We start from the raw sequence: 20,308 nt of genomic DNA on the forward strand, positions 1-20,308 counted from the left end.
ACGAGTCTTGAGTGAATATACGCAAAACAGTATAGTGTATAGTATGATATATTTCCGTCACTGCACTGTGTACATAGTTATTATACATATAGGCCTACAGCGCATGTGTGATGCACCCTGTACCAAACTTTCACTGTGCGATGTTATCGATTAATGCCTTCACAGAAAACTTCATTCAAAGTAGATCATACAATACTAGTGTGCTAAATATGTCTAAACCAATTCCAAACATATCTAAATATATGTACGTAAAGCTACGGGTAATTTTGAACGGGTATATCTTCGTTGCAACAAATGGATGCAGAACCTCGAAGTGAAGGTTTCTATGGTGATGACGTAACTTTTCCGACCAATCATGAACGACTATTTACGCACACTTGCAAACTTGTTTGGGAAAAAAAAAATCGCTTCCGGGCCTGGCTAATTTGCAGATAAACGAAGAATAAATAGGTGTCATCGCCAAATTACACCAACAAACTGTGACAAATGTCAATAGGTAGATGAGAGCGCAATAAAAAAGTCAATAATCGCGAATAAGTAAAAAGTGGTAAAGAGCTGAAAAGAGCGCCAGCAGTCCACTTGAGTCCGTCAAGAGGGGGGGGGGGTCCGCCCCCCTGACTGTATGGACGCTCCGCCACAGGTTCTATATATATCACTTCCCCCTTCGGTGCACAGCATAGAATTTGAAGTAGGAAGAATGACGTCAAGCGACATATACCGAAGCCACTCATCCAACTGGTGGAGCTTTGCCTGTACGGCAAGAAAGTACCGGCGCGTTATACAAACGCTACAGTGATAAAGTTGACATAAATCACTCGAAATGTTGATATCGTGTGCCGCATTTGGGTGCCAAAATCGTCAAAATGTGGCAGTGAACTGCACTTTAACAGGTGATTCTTAGGAAGCGATAATAGAAGCAATTACATAGGAATCTAATTACTTTAATAGTGTCGTCTGCTCAGCTGCTGTATTGTTATACACTGGACCCTGGATATAGTTAGCCTATGCCCCTTGACGACTACGGCTGTCCTTTCGGATGCGATATGACTAAGGCCTAATGACAACAATTACCACCTCGTTTTACATAAACTGTATCCCTAACGATAGATGCACTTGCCAGAATAACATGGGATGGTTTATGATGTCCTTAAGTTGGCTTATCACTGCTTATCAATACTATAGGCAAATAGGCTTAGCCTAACTTAGGCCTATGTACGTAGCCTTGCCCTTGGTCTAACTTAGGTTAGCCTAGCTCATAACTTAAGCCTAGAATATTTCAGTCTATTAACATATCTAGAATTGTAAAAATATTCAAACACATCCTCCATTTGCAACATATTCCCAACACTGTAAATGTGGCAAAAGGGCATAAGCAGTATAGGCCTAGCCAGTAATCTGAGTTTTGAGGTAGGCCAAAGCCTACTCAGCCTAGCCAGGTATGTTCTGGACAGTAACTTTATAGGCTATTTACCTACTTTTATTCAACTATGATTTTAAGGCCTTGTGATATTCACTAACCATGTTTGGTCAAAGCTTTGTAGGCAAAACGACACATTCAAACCACTACTCGTGCTAACATCTCATCATTTGATGGCTGTGACTGAATGTAGACAATCATCAAACTGTTTGTACTCTCACTTCATAAGGTGGGATATGTTATCTTACATACACTACTACCCACTTTGTTACATTAACATTAAACTGAGAACTGCTGCATGCACAGACTAAAATGGAAGTATTACATAAAACGAGGTGAGTGTGGAAAGGGGGGGGGGGGAGGGAGGGTTGCATTTCACGGCATTTTCCAGGGACAACTATGACACTATCTGAGTGGAGCAATAAAATAATACAAGCAAGAAAAATGTTTGCCATGTGCCTCTCAGATACCGGAAATGACACATTCCATGCATTAAAAGTTGCATAAAGCACTCCACTTGCTCGAATCATAGAAGCAAAAACAAAGTTGTCAAAGTTGGTTCTTAAGTCAGGAGTATAGTAATTACCACTCTGGTCGCCATAACATGTCTCTATTATGAAAAAAACCCCTAAACTTTCGAAAAATCGGGTAAAATCAAATTCAATTTCAAAGTCGAATGAACAATGTATGTTTGAAGACGTACAAATGATCTGGCTTTTTGCCGTACAACGCAAAGCGCCTTCACTTTTTCATATGCTTCACTGCTTAAACACACGGCGATAGACTGTGTCAGCTTTCTTCTTAGTTCAATTTCTATGGTGCACAGACATAAGTTTGCGTAAACAAATCTATTGCAGGGGAAACCCCTTTCAGTGTCCCATCCTCAAACAACAGGAAACTAACGTACTACATGGTCGAAACGATTATGTTATAACCCTGCAAGTTCCCATGTTTTGTATTATTGACTAGAGTTTCTGAAAACTGTGCACGTCAAAGTGAGTTAACGGTTTGGAGTGTGTGACAAACTGAAAAGGTTTGTAAAATTATGTAAACGTCACAACGTTGTAAATCTACTAATTACAATTACTTTGTGTGACCAATTGTTTGTAAAAACAAACTTTATTTCTCGTGGTATGACAACCGTCATCTAACCGCTTAAAGTCATTGCCATGGCAACATCACGAGTCAGGGTAATCGGGTAATATCTGACACACCCAGATTATGTTGCCGTAACTATTAACGTGATTACATGTATACTGTATGAGAAAAAACACAAGGTAATATTTTTCATGATGTTTCAATCTACCGTCGGTGTTGTTAATGGATGAAATATTTCATTTAATGACTAACAATGACAGTGATACTTGTTAACACTAACGGAAACGGCGTAAAAACGGTAAACATTTTAATGCATTTTAAGAAAATAAAAAGGTTCTCATTATAAGAGCTAGACCACGCCTAGATGTGATTTAGTAATGAATATGCAACACTTAACAGAGACGGTGCCACCGTGTAACACAAGCATATACTACCCAAGTTTTAGATCCCAAATTTGAGTTAAAATGTTGAATTGGAAGCCACCCGACGTGAGATTGTAATTCATAAGCCCTTGCGGGATTCTCCCACATTCATGGTCGCTTAGCGTCGTAAAAATAAGTGCCTAATGGCCTGTATTTATTCATTTAGCTCCATGGTCCGTCAGCGGTATTCCGTTCTGATAGTAATACTGCATTGGTAAGGTATACACACTGTACATGTACTTACACTAATCCTGTTAGAGAGTTGTAGGCTCAGTGTACTAGTTGTGATAGCGGTTGTTTTCTTCTCGACTTAATTCTTCCTCTGCGTAAGGTTTTATCACCGGACAACCGTTTTCATAACATAGGACTTTAGAAGCGATATTATTGCTGAACTGAATAAGCACTTAAGATGGTATACAAGTCAGTGTTCCTTCGATCAGCTTCATCGAGCGTCAGTTAGAACTTGAATTGTAGTCGGTCCTAGCAGTGGCGTAGCTAGAGGTTTTGGCGCTTGGGTGCAAGAGTAGAAAATTGCGCCCCCTCCACAACTGAAAGAAAAATAAACTGCGCGCGAAAATTTTTGGTTATATTTTTTCGGGCAAGTGTTACAGCCCCCCCCCCCCTACTAAATCAAATTGTGCTCCTACGCCTATGATATTTTCACCTTTCGAAATCTACTGCCTTGGAACTGTATATACTGAAATACCCGTGACATTTCCGTGACATGTAGTCATTACAGAATACAGAACAGAGTAAAAAAAAAGAGAAACGGTCGAAATGGACAGAAAAGAAATCACAATCTATAAATTTGCTAATAAAAACAACTAAATTCAGTTCAGATTCTTATTAGTAACTGGAAAATATACATGCCTGACGACATACATTAATTTCGTCATGTTTTTCTAAACGTGCTTTTTTTATTTTACTCTCATTCTCCCATTTCAGCGCCCCCTAAACCCGGCGCCCGGGGCACGTGCCCACCCTTGAACCCCTAACTACGCCACTGGGTCCTAGTACTAGAGGTAGAAGCCTATAGGTCTTAGTATAATATTATATTTTTCATGGTTCGTCAGATCTGATTACAGCTTAACGTTTTGTCTCCAAAACTTTTGGCATTATGGATGTAGGCATGTACATATATACGCTTACCCCAATTAGACCCAAGCATACATTGCCTTTACATGATTATACTATGATAATCAAGTGCTTACAAACGTTGACTGTGGACCAGGCTCGTAGCAAGAGTTCGAAATTTCTTGCACCAATGTTAGCTGATTCCATTGCAAGGAATAAACAGGTGTTTTGAGACGTTTCCTCCGTGTAATTGGGTGATAACAGTGGACGATACGAGTATATATAGGTTATACATCGTGTAATGAACATGCTGATATGGGCGGTCGCCTGCAGTGATTTTACGGTAAATCGTTCGCGCGATAAGGGCAACATTTCTTTCTTTCGATTGCGACAGCTTTTCTCCATTAAACCCACCTGGTCAGAGTGCATTTAGAATAAGAAACATTGAATCTTCTTCGGAAGTTTGTTTTCCGAAATTCATCAGCAAACAGGTATTGAGACTTTACGTGTTATGGATGCGTTGCAAACTTTCTTCTGACCCGTGTGTAGTTTTCCTTTCTGTCTATGTGCCTATGGTAAGAAACCAAAGTATGCTAATCAAGGTAGCTTTTTCTACGTCTTTGGCTTCTGTCTGAGATCTCTCGATAGGGAAGATTTACACGATTTTTCTCGTGTAAATCAAAACTAAAGCATAGTTGTGCGTTCTGCTTCGCTCCTTGGAAAGCTGCCCGTGATAGTAAACCAGTAATCTGTAAAAAAATGGTTTTGAAGAGATATTCCGATGGCAGATAAAGTGACATGATCTCTCATAGTAGAAATCATTAAGACCCCTATTGCTTTTGGTGGAGGTGTGTATTGTCACTCACGTACATTATAGACTGACCTGTGTTTACCATGCCATAGTGTAATTGTACATCAATAAAGTGGTTCGGGCCATATATATTGTGACAGCTATTTCTGGTTAACAAGCAGAAGTCTAGTGCAATGAAGTCATCGAAACCTCAATGCATTTTGCATTCTGGTTTTTATTGGATTCCTTTGTAACAAATTGTTAAATAGTGTTACATACTTTATACATATTATTATCATTTAAGTTCATTTGATATAACAAATTGACAATGTTTTCATTGCAATTTAGTGTAGCATTCCTACTCATACATAACCTAGTCATCCAGGTAAGATGGAGATAGAGAGAGAATTCTTTCTCGGCAGAGGGAGCTCCTCAGCACTTTGATAGTCTGGTTTTAATCCGTACAGAGATGTATTACTGAGATGGATGAAACTGCAGGCTTATCGATCTAAATGTTATGATTGGCTAATACCTTTCAATGTCAAACGTTCGAATTGCATGTTTTGATGAGCATCTGTTGTTATTCTTCATCATGAGTATTTCCTGTCATACTACGAAAAACTGCTGACAATAAACAATGCTTTGATCAAAGGGTTAACATCGCCAAGGTCACAAGTTTCACTCGATAACAAAAGGGAAACCGTCTGTCCGCGTCTATTTAGCAATGCTACATTGAACTGTGAATAACTTCTTTATATTACAAGCTAATGCAGAAGACTACAAACAAGTCTCTTAAGTCGAAATTTAATTGAATGGAATTAGATATTTCTCTTGTTAATTTCGTACGGGAAATTCATTCCAAGTATGGCGTTTGAATTCAATCTATAACCACCGATATCGAGTCGCCTCACGTCGAATATTGTGAATTTCTATTGAATATGATCTTCGTACCAATTCGGGTCCTCTTTTACACCTCGCATAAGTCTAGATTAAGGTCATATAGTCTGGTAAGTGTATGCTACTTAAAGGTTACCATTGATGGCTTAGCATAGACTTATTGTCAGCGTCTGAAACCTGATTCAACGGGAATCTCTTTTGTTGGATTTCCTTACATTGGCACATCCCTGACATGCCTTTCTTTCTGCAGCTTCTAAACCTAGATGAAAAAGGTCTTCAGTATTGGCCCAATATTTGTAGTTTGTTAAACTTTCTGCTAGCTCACAAACGTTATTTGTGTGAGGTTCGGTTCTGACCTCACATATATATATATCCATGATTTGAGGAGTACTTTATTAGACCATCAAATCTCTTTGAAAGAGAACAAAAAATCTAATATATAAATAAATTCATTAAAAACAAATGCAAATATGCATCTATAGCTTTCGATGACGTTATAGAAATTATGTATTCCTAATGACCCCCCTTTTCAGATATTGTGTCTACAAGGTTTCCACTCTCTGACCTTAAGTAACAGTAGGTTTTATCGCTATCTGCTATGGGGCAACCTCATTGGAAGTATGGTATCCATACTAGATTTACGGTCGGCTTCTTATTGGGAGATCGCAGTTTACAAGGTATTCACATGTTGAACTCATTTATACTCAAATTTACTTCTGACCTCCAATACCAAATATAGGCTGATTCAACTCATCAGACGAAAACCTATACAATACCTTCTTGAAATACTTTGTTTACAATGTATAAAACTTTACTTATGGCAACCATAACTGAACCTGATCTACACTTAAACAATTAGGAACTATACTTAGTAAATATATGGGCATATAGGTCCCCTGATACAAAGGATGATATCAATTCAATTTTACTGTCTTTGAGCTATTGTGTTTTATTGGATCTCTAATTACATTTGACTTTCACTAAAGACAACATATTTCATCTGCTTAATATGGGTCCACACCCCTCCTACAATTAGAAGGGGGTGACCCAAGGAAATGAGATAAATATGTTTATATAACAGTTCTCTTAATGGTTAAAATAGGGGGGTATATGTATATTAATTTATGTTTGATATAGTGTAACCTAGTTTATATCGACGTCATTAACATTTCAATTAATCAATGGTCATGATGAGGTAAGTTGATGTTAAACATTTAAAGCAAAATATGCTGCTGTGGAACGGTTCTTTCTTTCTTTCTTTTTTCGTTCATCTTTTACATTATCCTAAAAGTGTTATCTCATAATGGTTTGACATTACCTTATATGTTTTACCCTCATGAAATTCCGTCCACTGTACGTTATGTGTATAAATAAAACAAATGCACGGCTGTTTCTTGCTGCTTGAATTGAGTTTATGTATATCAAAACATGCAAACAAAAACAACAAAGAAATACACGACAAAATAGATTGAAAAGAATAAACAAGCTGACAATATGTGAACTCCATTTTTGGTCAAAAACACCCACGCACATCAAAAAATATGTAAATATATCCACCAATTTGCGATTGATGATTTCTAGATAGACATTTTCACGTATCTTTTCAACTTTTACCATAATTAGTATGATTTAAAACTTGATATATGTTTTCGTTTCTATACGTTTATTTCCTGTACGGTTTTTCTTCGTTGCGGTGACGGTATACATCGACCTATCGATGCACAGGAAGAGTTCGGTACAGGCTCTTAGCAATTTATGTTGACTCTTACATTAATTTTGCGATTCCAAAATAATTGCTTCCTATATATATATATATATATATATATATATATATATATATATATATATGTATATATATATATATATATATGTATATATATATATATTTACACCATATATATATTTACACCATGCTATATGCAATTGTTAGAATGAGTTTAGTGCTTAATTTTTTTTTTTTATTGCCATGACCGATCTCTATGTAACATGATCGGCTACGGAGACACCGTAACCACAAATGCTCAGTGTTATATATGTATATAAAACTGACTTCACATATCTTAAGAATCCATATATCTGAATAACACTTTTAAGTTATCTTGAATTTAATTTGATTTAGAACTTAATGAGTGGGTTAAAGACACGAAAAATAAACGGCAGCAAACTATTGGCAAATGCTGTAAACAATGGATTGGATGAAAATAGCACTGATGTATGTCCACAAGTTATACACTGAGTGAATCTTAGGTACCAGAAACACCACGACAATGAATGGAAAATACTTCAAACGTTCTTTAAACTTGCAACAGACCAATTAGGGGACGGTTTTATACTACAGCGGCCTAAATTGTTGTTCAAATGTCCACAATATTCATTTCGGTAAACATACAGAACAGTTTTTGGTTTCGATGATAATCGTAACCTATGCAGTCATGCTGGCGGATGAGGGTGTGTGTGCGCGTGCGCGTGTGTGACGCATTGCTTGTAAACACGATATCTCAAGAAGTGAAGCTTGGACCAATCCAATATTCTGTGTTTAATAGTACCTCATTAAGGAGAAAAAGTCTATTGTTTTTTATGGAGGTCAATGGTCATTCGGGGTCTTCAATTTTGAAAACCTTGTAAACAAGTTATCTCAAGAAGAAAAGCTTGGATCAATCTCGTATTTCGTGTGAGGAGTACCACATTAAGGAGAAGGAGCCTATTGTATGTGTGGAGGTCAAAGTTCATTTCGGGTCAATAGGGGTCAAAGTGTGAAAACCTTGTAAACACAATATCTCAAGAAGGGAAGCTTGGACATAGTTACTATGTAGTTGTGAAACGTTCAGTAAAAACAGCATGTAGTTGGTTATGGAGGTCAAATGTCATTTGGAGTCACCAGAGGCAAAATAGTGGAAACCTTGTTATATAAGCTACCATATCTGCCAGCGACCAGCCTATCAGATAACATGTGCGTAACGCCACATGAGAATCAAATAAAATCTCACGAACAAAGTTCCGTAGGCTTCAGCGTGTCGTGGTGCTTTTGGAAGTTTTCCGTCATATTTTGCAGTTGTCGAGATTCAGTGCCAACTAAAAACTTCAGGTTTGGATGTAGTTACGTTAGGGTAGTAGCTAGGCGCCGTTTACGAAACTTAACTGTCTCCTAGTTAGATTTTTATCAATGCGAGTTAACTGTGCAATATGGTTCTCTATCTGCACGTGCATATACATGGTATATGGATTTGCCATATTGAGTACAAGAATCCTGTTGCTGTGAGGTCAAATCTCATTTGTGGTCACCAGAGGTCAAACTTTGAAAACCCTTTTACATGATATCTAACGATGGGAATCGTGGATACTTCTCATATGGTGTATGGATGCATCATATTGAGTCCCTATTGTTTTTGGTGGACTTGTGTATTGCCACGCACAGTAGACTGACTTGTGTTTATCAGGCCATAGTGTAATTGTACATCAACACAATGGTTCGGGCCATTTATATTGTAACAGCTATTTCTGGTTAACTAGCAGAAGTCTAGTGAAATGACATCATCGAAACCTCAATGCGTTTTGCGTTCTGGTTAGTACCCGCAGTTCTGCCAACTAGTATCAAGCAACTGGTCACCTCTATGTATTGTGTTTGTAGCACAAGTAACAGAGACAGTCAACACACAAACTACAGCAGTATAAGTAGAGTATTGTGATGTTAATTCTTCTCTGGCCATTCACTGACATGGCCATAGAAGAACGACCCTTTCAAAAATCTTTCAAATTTGTCTCAACCCTTCTTTCGATGTGTTTATGGAAACTGTCGAAAAATCTATCGGAATGCAACCATATGATTTTCTAAATGGCTGATTAACAATAATTAACTTAGTTCCCATGTATATACTCTTACCGCTTTTGATCAGGATAGAGCACAATTTCATCCACGATTCGCATGATCGCCTCGAATTATACGTAAAGCCTGTGTAACTTGCACACTCTGTCGCCTGTGTATCTTCGATACGCATTTTTCCTTTGAGAGTAGATATTTTGCAGATTTTCGCATCTATTTCTTGTTTTGAAAGTTGAACAAAGGCCTTGGTATATAGTATATAAATTCGTATGAAATATAAACAGTGCTTGTGATAACAATTACGTCACCTCTGTACATTTTTAAGCGACTGTATATTACTGGCAATATCTCTTGTGAATAGAACAGATCATGTTAGTCACTTAACGGTTTGAATTAATTATTGAGTTAATTATTGAGTGAAATCAACTAGCATCATACCGGTATATTGTCCTTTTCGAAAACGGTCTCATTAGTTTCCTCTACAGAGTTTTCAGGTCGAATTTGTTGGTCTTTTTCACTCGTTAGCATCGTTTCTGAATTGTTGATGACGCAGTCGTCATGGAGTTTTATTGTTACACAATCTGTTCCCCTTCTGTTGCGTCCAATAGAAAGTCTTGATATTAATGATACATTACTTTCTGATCTGCGAGAACCGGTTAATCGTGAGACAGTCACAGCAAATTGACCCTGAATTCTCTTCACATATAACAAAACAAGTATAACAGTAAGCAACAATACTATGAAAAGTCCCGAGCCAACAATGATACCAACATTCGATGATTTTGAGTATTGTGCATCGGACGTGTTCAAAGCGTCTGTGATAAGGAAATGGAATATACAAGAAGAAACAAATGAAATGATTTAATTGACTTATTAATTGATATGTGAAGATAAAGCGAGATGTGGGTGGAGAGAGAGAGATATAAAATGAGCTATACATATGACTTGGAGGGTGATGTATAGTACGGACTGGAAATGGACTGGGGTTGGGGATGGACTGGGGTTGGGGGATGGACTGGGGTTGGGGGATGGACTGGGGTTGGGGGATGGACTGGGGTTGGGGGATGGACTGGGGTTGGTGATGGACTGGGGTTGGGGATGGACTGGGGTTGGGGGATGGACTGGGGTTGGGGGATGGACTGGGGTTGGGGGATGGACTGGGGTCGGGGAGGGTAGAGATTAATACATGCTGTTATTTAAATTTATAGTTTATTCTCAATCGATGTATTGAAAAATAGCATAGTTTAGAGTTACACTTACCCCATTCGAGGACATAGGCGTACGGGACCATTTCAGTTTGGGGGGGGGGGGCAGAACTTTTTGTGCCCGAAAGTTCCTGTGACACTATCTAAGCGGAGCGCCACCATCGGTTGGCGCGTAGCGTACAAGAATTTTTTTGGCAAAAGATGCCTCTCAGATTGCCGGAAACGGCACTTCTGAGGCCTTGCAAGTTGCATCTAAACATTCTTTATTTTATAATCTCACGTTTTAGAAATTTACACTTCCCCAAAAATTTGGTAAATTAGAAGAAGAAAAAATGGTAACATCACTTTGAAGGGGAAAAATGTGACAGTATATTTTTTAAGCTCCTATTAAGTTATCTTATTTATTATTTTAACACAGTACTCAGCTACCTCCAGAAAAACATACATTGTTCAACCACACGTAGGCGGGATAATGTCGCTGTGCCGGGTGAGACTGCAATTTGTCTCACAAAACAGTATAAAATGTAACAAGAATATGATAAACCTGTACTACTAGGCTTGTAGGCACTCCCCCACCCCACCCCACCATCCATGAAAAAGAAAATGTTTCTTATATACACTCATGTTGGGGATGTCCAGGTCAAGGGCGGCGGAAGCACTTTAATCTGGGGGGGGGCACCGACATCAAAGGGCACTTTGTAGAAATTCGATTGGACTGAAGCAGTCTTACATTTAGTACCCTTTATAACTCTTATTGTATTATCTTATTTGCGTATACACATCACTCCATCAACGCCCCCCCCCCCCCCCAAAGGAAAATATGCCCATACTAGCACTGCAATATCCAATGCGCAAATTGGGAAACAAGGAACAAGTTTTCTTTTGAGACAAAATGAGGTGAAATCATGCTAGTTGCTAATGTAGGAATCTTCCGAATTAGAGTTTTTTTCTTGTTAATATCTTAACAATTTTTTTTCCATTCAAAATAGCTTTGAGTTTGACCCACAGAAATTCATTAAAAGTCACGGGCTTAGCCAGGATTTGCAAAGTTGTATGTACGACTATCTGAGCGGAGTGCCACCATCGGTTGGCGCGGAGCGTACTAGAAAATTTTTGGTTTTTACAAACCCCTCAGATGGCCGGAAACGGCCCTTCCCGAGTATTCATTCTGGTTCCCTGGCCTCTTGCTAACTTGAGGCACCTCAATTTTTATGTAGAAAAAAGGCACATTTTTAACCTGAGGAAAAGTGGGGGGGGGGCACGTCCCCCTGTTCCCCCCCGGTTCCGCCGCCATTGGTCCAGGTATACAATTGACTAGTTAGAAAAAAAAAATGTTCGTGCAAAAAGCGTGGTAGCCCAGATGAACTGCGCTTACGATGGTGTTACACGGAAATATTCGGGCAGCATGATGCTAAATAAAGAAAATCATGGAATTGTCGGGCAAAAATTTGAAAAAATTTCGGGCAAGCTTCTGTATATTTCTATATATATATATATATATATATATTTCCAGAGGACAAGAAATTCGGGCAAAAGTCCTGAAAAATTCGGGTAGCCTAATAGGAGAAAAAAAATATATATATATATATTTTTTCTCCTCTTAGGCTGCCCGAATTTTTCAGGACTTTTGCCCGAATTTCTTGTCCTCTGAAAATTTGGGGGGCAGTCTGCCCCCCCCTGCCTCGTACGCCTATGTTCGAGGAAGGAATGGGATAGACATGATACTGCGGGAAAATGACACGGGATGGTGGGGGTGGGTGGGGGCGGGGGGGGGGGGGTGGGGTTAGGCTAGGGTTATTTCTCCCATATAGTTTTCGCAACGGTTCAATGGATTTATCTGTATCATGTGTGATGTGTGTAATGGGTCTAAAGATCATAAGAATATTACTAATAAGCTTTGTTTTTATTTATAGTATTAGGCCTACATCAAATAATCTTTGCAGCACATGACAGAATGCTGACATTTTCCAGTCTGGTCGTTTGTTTCCGTCATATGCAAACTTATAAATATTAAACATATCTCAAGACTGAGTCCTATCAATGTATATCCATTCTTTGCTTCAATTCCATGAATATATATAAATATTTTTTAAACAATTTCTGTTTGCCAGCGTTTATGATTTAAGTACATCAACATAAATTGCCTGATAAGGCTATCTGAAATGAAACTTAAACACTTTCATCGGGGTTTGAACCGACAATTGCCAGAAAATTTACAAAAAACTATCACTAATTATAAATATTTGAGATTTATTGGTCAAATTAAGACACCCCTTCTGATGAATATTAAGTTTACTAGCACAAGTAATGAATATTTTCGTTCGTCATTCAGGGCGAGTTTCACAGACATAAGCTTTATAGAAATCACATGCAAGAAGGAAATTGAGATCTTATTTTCTGTTGTTCTTTTTAACTGAACTTTGACCATTAAAGCTATATATATCTATCTATCAGGTTGGTATGTTAATTCAACATCGATTCACCTCCCCCCCCCCCCCCCCCCACAAAAGGTGAATGTAAAATTATACTTTGTAAAGAATATTTGCACTAAAATGTGGTTTATGCGAGTCTTGCAGATTAAATTACGTGCACCTTACCAAAAAGAGGTAACTTCGGTAGAGACAGTTCATTTTGTAAATTTAATACGCATTTGCGGTCAAACGTCCGACCACAATATGTTCCCTCAGAACGAATCCAAGTTTCACAGAAGTTGAGGACCTTTTCCATTGTGGCACAGTTAGTATCTTTGTGTCACTTATACGTCACGACTGACCCAGATCTGTTAACAACAACGAGAAATTGTCAAATGGTATAGGTGAGCAGGCTTTGTAGATATCCCCGTATATACAGTCAGGGGACAGGGATGAGCAGGCTTTACAGAGATCCCCGTATACAGTCAGGGGACAGGGATGAGCAGGCTTAATAGAGATCCCCGTTAACAGTCAGGGGACAAGATTGAGCAGGCTTTATAGAGATCCCCGTATACAGTCAGCAGGCGCGTTTCCAAGGATTTTCTAACCCGGGGGGCGCGAATTACTATCTAAGCGGAGCGCCACCATCGGTTGGCGTGCAGCGTACACGAAAATTTCTGGTTTTGATATCCCCTCAGATCACCGGAAATGACACTTCTCGGGCTTGAAAATGACCATCCAGATGTACACTTTTGCCTGAGAACCAAGTATTTCCCAATAGTTTTTTTTCCCATCCATAACCTTTTTGAAGATTTTCACCAGTCACACATCATGTTCGACCTCATCGCGTCTCCTGTGGATCATTGCTTTTTGTAGGTGATTCTACGTCGCGGCCCACAATACCCGACAGCCTCAGGTTATAAGCCCAATTTTTGTTCAGAATTTCAAAATTCACATTTCTCGTGATTAAACTCACTTCAAAACATACCCATATTGTTGCAAAAAATTTCATCTATGGACAACCAATATAGAAAAACCTCCTTGAACCCCTAACAGACTGGTCAAAATTGCACGAGTAGAGGGAAGTATGATCATAGGCGTACGGGACCATTTCAGTTTGAGGGGGGGGGGGGTCAGAAACTTTTGTGCCCGAAAGTTCCCGTGACACTATCTCAGCGGAGCGCCACCATCGGTTGGCGCGTAGCGTACAAGAATTTTTTTGGCAAAAGATGCCTCTCAGACTGCCGGAAATGGCACTTCTGAGGCCTTGCAAGTTGCATCTAAACATTCTTTATTTTATAATCTCACATCTTAGAAATTGACATCCCCCCCAAAATTTAGTAAATTAGAAGAAGAAAAAATGGTAACATCACTTTGAAGGGGAAAAATAGGACAGTATATTTTTTAGGCTCCTATTTAGTTACCGATATTTATTATTTTAACACAGTACTCAGCTACTTCCAGAAAAACATACATTGTTCAATTGTAGGCGGGATAATATCGCTGTGTCGGGTGAGACTGCAATTTGTCTCACAAAAAAAATATAAAAAATAACAAAGAATATGATAAACCTGTACTTCTAGGCTTGTAGGCACTACCCCCCCCCCACCATCCATGAACAAGAAAACGTTTCTTATATACATTCATGTCGGGGATGTCCAGGTATACAGTTGACTACTTAGAAAAAGTTTTGGATGATAGTGCAAAAAGCGTGGTAGCCCAGATGAGCTGCGCTTACGGTGGTGTTACACGGAAATATTCGGGCAACATGATGCTAATTAAGAAAATCGTTAGGCCTTTATTAATATTAATGTCACAAAACAAATAACATAAAACGCTCTCCACAGAATTTTCGGGCAAAATTTGAAAAAGATTCGGGCAAGCTACTGCATATTTATATGTTCATATATATATTTTTTCTCCTTGGTAATTAAAATAAAGTTCTAAGCTTGGCCGACTAATTCGCCATTACTAATGTAAAAGAGTTTTGACATAATTGGACCTCCATGCTTTTTCTCAATCTACATAAGACAAAACGTTGTTTATATGAGCATCCAGCGGTATACTGCGCAACTTTCAGTGACCGTACGGTACATGATGGCATGCGAAGTAATAACCGATGCTTGCTTATATGATATTGACATTAACAATGTTGATTATGTTGAAATGTTGGTTATATTTTTCGGGGAAGTCGTTACAGCTCCCCAAATCAAATTGGGCTCCTTCGCCTTTCACTACACACAAACAGTTTTGAGGCTCTTCATCCTGGAACGCCATTTTCATGCTCCCTAATATGATGTGATATCTGCTGTTTGCTTTACAAAATCGAACTGGTGCGTAGCGAATAATTTGCCAAGTGAGTGGCGAAGCCTGTTGGCAAACTATCTAAGCGTAGCGCCACGATGGTTGGCGCGAAGCGTACAAGAAAATTTTGCTCGAAAATGCCTCCGAGATCGCTGGAAATGACACTTCCCATGCCTCGTAAGTTGCATCTAAGCATTTTCTATTTCGAATTGACTAGCGATATCATAATAAAAATATGCTCGGGGGGGGGGGGGGGGCGGTCGCCCCATTCCCGAAATGCGTCATGTTCCCCGACGCCTCGGTCTAGTTCGAGACCAGCCACAGTTGGTTTCATAGCACAATTGTTTAAGGCGTCCATACACACACGCGCGTTATGGTAGACCATATATAGTATATATATAGATACATTAGTGAGAGAGGAAAGATGGAAACGTCAAAAATGGAGTTGTCGGTGTAAGGGGTAGGGTGAGGCGTACGCCCTTCCGAGATCCTCGATCCGTCACTGGCTACCCGACCATGTGTATGTAATACTAGGTTCAGCGCAGCGCTGTCACTGGCGGTGTCTTGGCGTTTATCTTCTGCTTCCTCCTTTTCTCCTTTTTCTCTCCTTCTTCCTTTTCTTTTCCCTTCCTTCCTCTCCTCCTCCTCTTTTTTCCCCTTTTTCTTCCTTTTCCCCCTCTTTTTCCTTTTTTCTTCTCTTTTTTTCTCTCCTCTTTTTCTTACCCGGGGGGCGCGCGCCCCCAACGCCCCCTGGATACGCACCTGGTCAGGGGCAGGGTTGTCACCAGACCATTTTTAGAGCCGGGTAATTTGTGACAGTGATCCGCGTCCTGGGGGGAGGGGTATAAGGGGAGGGGGTGTCCCCCTCCCATTTGAAAATTTTTCAAATCCTGATGGTGCCTACATGCAAAATGGTGGCATTTAGAAAGGGATTTGATCCTCAAAATTCTCCTGAGATGCCTTTGTTTTTTCATGTGCATCACTGAATTTTCCTGGGATCTTTTTTCGGTATTTTTTTTATTTAGAGCCCCTCATCACTCACCCCAGTGTTAATGTGATTTAATTGCATGCTACAGTAGGCTACTGTACAATATTCTTACAATGTGTGTGAAACACTTGTTCTTAGTTAAACTTGGCAAATCGCTAAGAAACGATTGGCAGTGGAACGTCTCTACATAGCGAAACAGCGAACAGAATCCAAAGCACCGAGTCTTGTCTTGACATGTTTTTAGAACAGTACTCAGTGCAACGTTTCCTAGCCTAATGTGCCTAAAGTCCACACAAAACGCGAGGCCTAATGTTACTATTAAAAATGATATGTTACCCCGAAAGTATAAGGCACGAAGTTTCCTTCTTGCTCTTTATTACTTCTGGTAACCAGAACATATCGGGGAATAAAATAAACACGTATCAAAAGGGTTTTGCCCTTCAACACGAAACTATTGTCAAAGTTCGTAAACTTCGTACTCGTAGGCCTACTCTTATGTTTACAATAAACAATTGTGATGCATATAACGTGTGTTGCTTACAAGCGATCGGTTTACGCTACCTCCACGCTATGAATAGCGTTGTATCGATCGGTTCACTCCCATTGTGTCGGTGGTGAATAGCGAGCGAGGGGAAATTGCGTTCCTTTATTTGGAGTGCGGGGAAAGTAGCGTTCCTTTATTTGGAGCGGGGTCAATAATGTCAGTTAAGCTACGTTTTGCACTGAATCACGCTAATCTTTACCAAGTTACTTATTGGCGGTACTGTAGGCTAATTTGTGCCGGGCGGTAAGGCTGAAATTGACCTTGAGTACCGGGCGGAAATTTTGAGAGCTGGGTAGCACCGCCCGGCGCCGCCCGGCGTGGTGACAACCCTGGTCAGGGGACAGTGATTAGCAGGCTTTGTAGAGATCCCCGTATACAGTCAGGGGACAGGCCGGTTGAGCAGGCTTTATGATCCCCGTATACAGTCAGGGAACAGGGTTGAGCAGGCTTTATAGAGATCCCCGTCACAGAATACAGTCAGGGGACAGGGTTGAGCAGGCTTTACAGAGATCCCCGTATACAGTCAGGGGACAGGGTTGAGCAGGCTTTATAGAGATCCCCGTTAACAGTCAGGGGACAGGGTTGTGCAGGCTTAATAGAGATCCCCGTTAACAGTCAGGGGACAGGATTGAGCAGGCTTTATAGAGATCCCCGTATACAGTCAGGGGACAGGGTTGAGCAGGCTTTACAGGGATCCCCGTATACATTCAGGGGACAGTGATTAGCAGGCTTGATAGAGATCCCCGTATACAGTCAGGGGACAGGGTTGAGCAGGCTTTATAGAGATCCCCGTTAACAGTCAGGGGACAGGGTTGAGCAGGCTTAATAGAGATCCCCGTTAACAGTCAGGGGACAGGGTTGAGCAGGCTTTATAGAGATCCCCGTATACAACCAGGGGACAGGGTTGAGCAGGCTTTATAGCGATCCCCGTATACAGTCAGGGGACAGTGATTAGCAGGCTTTATATTGACCGTCAGCCCTATAGTGTCCTTGAGCGTCACCCCATAGTGTCCTTTAGAGTCAGCCCTAATGTGTCCTTAAGGGTCAGCCCTATAGTGTATTTGAGGGTCAGCCCTATAGTGTCCTTAAGGGTCAGCCCTATAGTATATTTATCGTTAACCATATAGTGTTCCACAATTAGAACTTACAGGAATCACTTTAACATTAATTGAGAAACAAAGATGAAAGTGACGTCAGCGCTGATTTAGAATCATTTCAGGTACTAGGCTTATCATGGGCAGATCTATGATTCTAGAAAGGAGGGGATGTGGCATTGGAGTCGTTGAAACTACCTCCCATAGGCAAAAATATTTAAACAAATAGTACATTCTGGGGAATATTTAGTTGGCAAATTAGGTTATTATTTAGGTCAATACGAACGTGTGTGCTCATATCTACGTTGGAAATACAGGGGGGGGGGGGGATGGCACTCCCACAACCCTCCCCTGGATCCGTCCTTGCATATTGGCTATGTCGCATGATAGTATACTAACTAGTTTAATTTATCACATCGATGGTGTCTGGTGTTAGGCATGAAGTGCAAATAATGTGAGTTAAAAGCTAATCCAAACAGTATGGCGTTTTAATTTGGAAACTGTGTGATTCGAGTCACGGGGGTTAACTGTACAACAATATAAGTAACTCTATTATAGAAGACATGCTCATACATGTATCTGGGAAATGTTACACTGTCATTTCCCTGCTACTATGATAGATAACATTCAGTATAGCTTTGGTCTGAGGTATATTCTGTTAAAACTCACCCAATACCACCAGCTCACAGGACAAGAACAATATTGTTCGACCGATGTACTATCGCTAACACTTTCATGGGAGGTTGATGTGCTACAGTCGCCAATGGTTGCAACAACTCACTGGGCTCTCTCTCTCTTGCACCGAAACAGAGTTGTTGAATGTTCGTCCTAGGGGTGGTAGATACTTGTGTGACGAGCACCGTTAGCTATGTTATGGTCTCTTTCGACATTAAGTATAACCTACACGTAGACCCTCACACTTCCTTCCTTAACCTGTAGTTTTGCGTCATTATTGATACAGAGAAAAGCGTACTTCCTGAATGAGGTTAGGTCAGTTTCGGGTATATTGAAATACATTTATACACAGCAAATCGGTTGTTTGTCGTCACGCATTTTTGTGTAAAAGAGTGTTTTTTTTATCATGCAATCAGTTGCAGCAAGTCATACGTAGCTGGTCATTATGACTAAGCAACTAGGTTTTTCTATGCTTGTTATTCTCTTTGGTTCACTCATAAAAGCAGGGATCCATTATGTTTAAGGCTCTTGAGGGAAAAGGACCTTACGTAAACTACATATTCTAGTCCACGGAAACTGCATATTGAGAGGTGTTCCCCATAGGCGTACGGGACCATTTCAGTTTGGGGGGGGGAGAATTTTTTTCCTGAAAGTTCCCGTGACACTATCTAAGCGGAGCGCCACCATCGGTTGGCGCGTAGCGTACAAGAAATTTTTTGACAAAAAATGCCTCTCAGACTGCCGGAAACGGCACTTCTGAGGCCTTGCAAGTTGCATCTAAAAATTCTTTATTTTATAATCTCACGTTTTAGAAATTTGCACTTCCACAAAAAATTGGTAAATTAGAAGAAGAAAAAATGGTAACATCACTTTGAAGGGGAAAAGTAGGACAGTATATTTTTTAAGCTCCTATTTAGTTACCGTATTTATTATTTTAGTACTCAGCTACCTCCAGAAAAACATACATTGTTCAACCACACGTAGGCGGGATAATGTCGCTGTGTCAGGTGAGACTGCAAGTTGTCTCACAAAAAAAGTATAAAATATAACAAAGAATATGATAAACCTGTACTTCTAGGCTTGTAGGCACCCCCCCCCCCCCTTACCATCCATGAAAAAGAAAATGTTTCTTATATACACTCTTGTCGGAGATGTCCAGGTATACAGTTGACTAGTTAGAAAAAAAATTTGATCGAGCATAAAGCGTGGTAGCCCAGATGAGCTGCGCTTACGGTGGTATTACACGGAAATATTCGGGCATCATGATGCTAAATAAAGAAAAAGTGGAATTGTCGGGCAAAAATTTGAAAAAGATTCGGGCAAGCTACTGCATATTTATATATATATATATATATATATATATATATATATATATATATATATATATATATATATATACATATATATATATATATATTTTTTTTTTCTCCTCTTAGGCTGCCCGAATTTTTCGAATTTCTTGTCCTCTGGAAATTTGGGGGCAGTCTGCCCCCCCTGCCCCCGCCTCGTACGCCTATGGTGTTCCTATTGTTTCTGTGTTGTTCTAACTTGTCGATTAAATCATTTACG

General features: G+C 39.8%; 1 long non-coding RNA gene across 1 annotated transcript; it reads right to left on the reverse strand.

Annotated features, from left to right (window-relative positions):
* Positions 1–7,088: 7,088 nt before the first annotated feature.
* LOC139966793 (uncharacterized) lies at positions 7,089–18,997 on the reverse strand. Its single transcript, XR_011792754.1, has 3 exons — positions 18,734–18,997; positions 13,321–13,502; positions 7,089–10,333 (listed from the first exon to the last, which is right to left on the reverse strand). It is a non-coding gene; the product is annotated as an uncharacterized lncRNA (long non-coding RNA).
* Between the last annotated feature and the right edge of the window lie 1,311 nt (positions 18,998–20,308).

Source organism: Apostichopus japonicus, chromosome 4, assembly GCF_037975245.1.
Source record: "Apostichopus japonicus isolate 1M-3 chromosome 4, ASM3797524v1, whole genome shotgun sequence".
Taxonomy (NCBI): domain Eukaryota; kingdom Metazoa; phylum Echinodermata; class Holothuroidea; order Aspidochirotida; family Stichopodidae; genus Apostichopus; species Apostichopus japonicus.